This window comes from Cnephaeus nilssonii (genome assembly GCF_951640355.1).
Source record: "Cnephaeus nilssonii genome assembly, chromosome: X".
Taxonomy (NCBI): Eukaryota; Metazoa; Chordata; class Mammalia; order Chiroptera; family Vespertilionidae; genus Cnephaeus; species Cnephaeus nilssonii.
Genome location: NC_137071.1, coordinates 22,844,105 through 22,850,104, shown reverse-complemented (window position 1 = coordinate 22,850,104; position 6,000 = coordinate 22,844,105).

The following is a 6,000-nucleotide window of genomic DNA, read 5'->3' as shown; positions in this document are numbered from 1 at the left end:
TCTGAAATTTAAATCTTCAGTATATGAATTAAATAACAAACTAGATTAGGCAAAAGGAAATATAATCTGGGAAATATTACAGAAAGTTGAACAAAAGATATTAAATATATGAGTGATAATTAAGAAGTGCAGTGATTAAGTCCAACACAAAATTAACACAAGTCTTAAAATCAGAGAATATAAAAGAGAAGGAATCATCAAAGAGATTTTATTAAATTGGTATCTCTGAGCTTAAGAAATATCCAAGTTTTCAGAATGAAACAGATTTATGAAGTACAGAGTTCAAGGGATAAAAAAGATCCATACCAAACTATATACTGATGAAATTTTAGAATCTCAAGGGTAAGTCTTTTTAAAAAGATTTCAGAGCAGAAAAACAAGGTGCCTACTAAGTAATAACAATTAGATGCAAATTCCAACCCTTTATCAGAAATGCTGGATACTAGATATCAATAGAATAATGCCTGATTAATACTATTTTGTACCAACAATTTTTACCTAGTCAGAAGATCAATTCTGTAAAGTAAGGCAAATATGCAAATGCTAAGCAAGTTTTCCCATCAGGTATCCATATTTTTTTAAATTCTATAAAATGTGCTTTAACAAAATGATTTTTTAAATGAAGGAATGATATGAGAATTTTAAATAGTGGTGGCACAAGACACCCATGAAAAACACACAAGGTGTCAAAACAAGCCAGAGGAAAATCATTTGGGTGAAAAATGAAATAGGATCCCAAGTCAAATTTATAGAAAATATTCCTTTATTAACTTTTGGTCGAGAATATGCTTGTATATTTTCAGAAAACAACTCCGAGACCATGTGGATTCCAGCAACAGAGAGGAATCGACAGGACTACTCCAGCAATCAAGACAGAAGAGAAGCAGTACAAAGATGGAAGACGCTGACGTCGCTTTACCATACTAGCAGTTAACAGTTGTGCGTCACTACAGGTTGCCCAGTACCAAACCAGAGAGGGTCAGACCAGCATTACCACCATTTGTCCACCATCCAGAACTGAAATGTCAGTGCTGACATGTACACATAAGGAACTGTGTGACATTGAAATTGGGTCTCAAAAGAACTGTTGGCCCAGAAAGAAACTCACTACAGACGGATTCATTTGCCTGTCAGCGTAACCATTATTGCTTGTCTCATTTTCGGCTCTTATAAGTGTATTTCTAATAGCACATGATCTCACTCATCTAGGGGAAATAATGAACAACATAGACTGATAAACAAGAACAGACCCAGAAACAAGGAGGCATGGATCAGAGTGTCGGGCCTCAGAGGGAGGGTAGGGGAGGGTGGGGGTAAAGGGGAGAGATCAACCAAAGGACTTGTGTGCAAGCATATGAGCCTAACCAGCGGTTAAGGACAACAGGGGGGTGGGGCATGTGTGGGGAGGGGTGTGGGCTGGGAAAGGGGGGATGAGGACAAATATGTGGTACCTTAATCAATAAAGAAATTTTTAAAAAAAAGAAGAAAAAAAGATCAGAACATAGATCTTGAAAATTAAGACATTTTCCTTTTAAGCATTCGGCAATTAAAGTCACAGGCTAATATTTCTTACTCTATAGATCCAACTGCAATCCTTGATTTTCAATAAATAATATCAGTTAAATTTTTATCTCTGTTGTAATGCTTACAATACCTATGAAAAAGCTGTTTTATGAAGATTTGAAATATAGACAAATTCAACGTAGATTATATAATTTCCATTACAGAATACAGTGTTCTGAACATGTTTACTAACTTGTCAAGGAAAAATTTATCATTTCCTTTGTTAGGAACAATGCTTTCTACCATTATTAGCAAGTATGCCTTGGTTCCTCCTTGTGAGTGAGGCATGATAAATGCCTCTTTTGCCTCTGGATCTTCCTTTGGACACTGGATACAAGACATATTCCTCCTACATTTCTTATGAAGTCAAACAAACGGATTATGTGTAAATCAAGATAATCTATATAACACGATTTTGCATGTTCTCTTGTATAGAATTAGCATCCAGTATAATATTGATATTTCGTACAGCATAATTATAATCAGAAAATAGAGTCAATGCATATAGGGGAAACAAAAGTCATGGGGTTCTACTTATCTCTCAAATATTTTCTTTTATTGACTCTAAGAATGTGCTTTAAAGTCTCAAGATATTTAGTAGATTTCATGATATGATTATATTATAACCTAATTTATTTGGAGAAATTCTATAAACTTGGACTAAATTCAAGAGCCAATACTCCAACCATTCTCTTAATCATACTATAACTAGCCTGCTAATATGAATATTCACTTATCTAAAATATCCTAAAGTTCATTTGGGCAACTTCCAAATTTTCCATATGATTATTCATTAAATTTGTTTACTTTTGTACCTTGTGCCCACTTAATTTTTTTCACTTTTTAAGAGTATATTGTACAAAGGACTCATATCTGGAATATATAAAGAACTTTAAAAACTGAACAATAAGAAAACAATCTAATTTAATTGGATTGTTTGTCTCCTTTTGTTAAGTTGTATGAGTTCCTTATATATTTTGGCTATTAACTTCTTATCAGATGTATCATTGGCAAATATATTCTCCCATACAGTGGGCTCCCTTTTCATTTCATTGATGGTTTCTTTTGTAGTGCAGAATATTTTTAATTTTATGTAGTCCCACATGTCTATTTTCTCCTTTGTTTCTGTTGCCCTAAGAGAGGTATCAGCAAACATATTGCTACATAAGATGTCTGAGATTTTGCTGCCTATCATTTCTTCTAGGATTTTTATTGTTTCACAGCTTACATTTAAGTATTTTATTCATTTTGAGTTTATTATTGTGTATGGTGTAAGTTGGTGGTCTAGTTTCTTCTTCTTCTTCTTCTTCTTCTTCTTCTTCTTCTTCTTCTTCTTCTTCTTCTTCTTCTTCTTCTTGTTCTTCTTCTTCTTCTTGTTCTTCTTCTTCTTCTTCTTCTTCTTCTTCTTCTTCTTCTTCTTCTTCTTCTTCTGCTTTTTTTGTATGTACCTGTCCAATTTTCCCAACTCCATTTATTGAAGAGACTGTCTTGACTCCATTGTATGGAGCCTTAATGAGTAATCAGCAGGGACCTGAGGCTACATCCTCCCCTGCCCCCGTGGGGCTTGACAGGGGACCTCAAACTGTGTTCCCTAACCGGCAGGGCTTGACAGGGGATCTCAGGCCACACCTCCCACCCTGGCACCAGGCCAGGGGACCTCAGACTGCACCCCCCTTCCTGGCGGGGCTTGACAGGGGACCTCAGGCCATGCCCCCCACCCAGAAGGGCTTGAAAGGGGATCTCAGGCCATGTCCCACACCTGGCGGGGCTTGACGGGGGATCTCAAGGCATGCCTGCCACCCTGGTCTGGGCTGGGGGACCTCAGGCCATGCCCCCCATCCTGGCACTGGGCCAGGGGACCTGAGGCTACGTCCCCTGCCCAGCAGGGCTTGACAAGGGTGGGACTCGCTGGGTTTGGACCTAGCCCAATGAGGGGCAGTGCGGCCTGGTCTGGGTCTCACACAATTTTGAGACGCATGTGGGTGGGCAGGGACTTGACTCTGGGTCCCGTGGTGTGCCCCAGACTCTGACAGGAGGAAGGTTTTCATATACATTTTACTAATTTTCTTTCATCTCTGACACTTCTATTATAGAGAAAGGGCAAATAGCAATATTAATTATTTCCTCTAATTAATCCCCTTTTAATGTGCACAAATTTCATGCACTGGGCTACTAGTATGTATATATATATATATGGAAATATACATTTTCACCAAAGAAGATATACAAATAGCAAATAAGCATAGAAAAATATGTTCAGCATCAACTGTCATTAGGGAAATACAAGTAAAACCATAATGAGATATCACTACATACTTACTAGAATAGCTAAAATCCAGAAAATAAAAATCTGATGAAGATTTAGTGCAACAAGCATTCACATTCTTTGCTAGTTGTAATGTAAAATGATATAGCTATGTGGGAAGAGAATTTGGAAATTTACTATAGACCTAAACATACTCTTAACATAGCAGCTTATTGCATAATTGTCTGAAACTGGAAATAATCAAATTGTCCGTCACAGATGAATGGATAAATAAAGTTGGTATTTGAGTTGATGGATAATTTTCAGTGATAAAATGGAAGAAACTATTGATTCACACGACATAAATGAATCTTAAATGCATGTTGCTGAGTCAAAGATCCCAGATCTAAAAACCTACGTATTGTATGATTCTGTTTACTTGACATTCTTGTTAGGAAAAATAACAAAGATGGAAAACAAATCAGTATTTGTCAGGGGTTGGGAAGGAATGATACAAAAGAACATACAGGGAATATTTTAGGGTGATAAAACTGATTTACATGGCAATGGATGGAAGATACATTGTTGTGGAGCGAACATGAGTAAACGACCACTGGAGCCCAGACCAAATTAAAATGTAGGTAGCCTTTATTAGCTGGCCAGGCGACTGCTCTGCCATTCTCCATGCAGGGAGTCCGGAGAGCAGCCACGACCCTTTGTGTAGGACCACTTTTAAGCCCATTTGTCACATCCTGTTTTTGCAAAACAAGCAACCCAAGACAAAACAGTTTTCCCAAGCAACGTCAGGATCATGCCATCGACGACCATGTTATTTACAGGGTCATCCTGTTCTTCAGAAAGCTGACAGTGATCTATGAAAGAAGGCCTACGTGCTGGCAAGGGGCCATGAGACGCTATCTCAAGGCCTGGCCTGGTGTCAGCACTGATATATCTATCTGGGGCATAGTCCACGGCCTCAGTAGTGCTCAAAAATTCCCACTCTCTAACATTCCCCACTGGTTTTATGTACATGAGTCACATCATTTACTCTTTTGGGTCACTGTTGGCAAGGGAGTTATATTGACACATGAGGACTATAAGCTTGATAGAATTAATTCTCTGCTGAATAAAGTCAGTGGGCTTGTTTATAACATAAGGGCCTAGAATGAGGGTCAGGACTAATTTTTAGAGGTTCCAAAGAGTCCTGGACTCTCTATTTTGCCTGGGCTGTCTTAAGCCAGGTGTGATGAAGCCACGTCAGGATCCTGTCGACCTTGACTGAAGTAGGGGTGCTCCTTTCCAGGTAGGAGTCAGTCCTTGTGTGGCAAATTTCTTTACCCAAACAGAGTCACCAGGGTGGAAGGATGGACCAGATCAGACACGCTTCTGGACTGCTTTCTGGGTAGACTGTAAAGCCTGTAAGAACTTGAGTAAAGATTGGTTATGGATTTCAGCTTTTCTAGATTGGGTTTCCATGTAAGCTGGTGAGGTGTATAGGTCAGGTCACTAGAATCTGTAGAGGCCCCACTGGTTTTAGGGCAGCCTCCCTGGCTGCTTCATCTGCAGCCTCATTCCCTCTTGCTTCTGGGGAGTCCCCTTGTCTCACATAGGTAGAGATGGAAAGACTTAATTACATCTGGCCCATCGTTCTTGCTCTGCTCATATCTATTTAACTGCCTAATATATTACCTCAAGGATCCTGGTTCTGAATTCTTTTAGGGAAAATGGACATCAGTGGGCTCTTCTAGCTACTTCCTGCTGAGGCAGGTCAGAAGTTTCTCTCAGAGCCAAGAGATCCTTGCTATCTGTCAGAGGGACAACGAGGCCTGGGCACAGAAGGAGGTGGGCTTGTGACCTGGCAGAGACAAACTAACAAATGGTCTGGTGGAAGGGAAAGAAAACCTTTCAGTTTTAATAACTTCTATTGAAATAGAATTTTTCTCCTCAAAATTACCCCCATGTTTATCAAAAGAGCCAAATCAAGACTAATTCATCTATTGTATTTAATTTGGCCTGATTGTTTGCATAAACAAAACAAGAAGGGTAACTGACTACCTTTGCCGGAATTTCATGATTGAATCTTAGTATGCCCCATAGGGCCAGGAAGCCAAGCCATCCAGCTGCCCTCAGGCCTGCCTGTAGTATCTGCTGAGTTAGGTGAAGTCCTCACTTGTAGTGGCTCTATTTGAGCC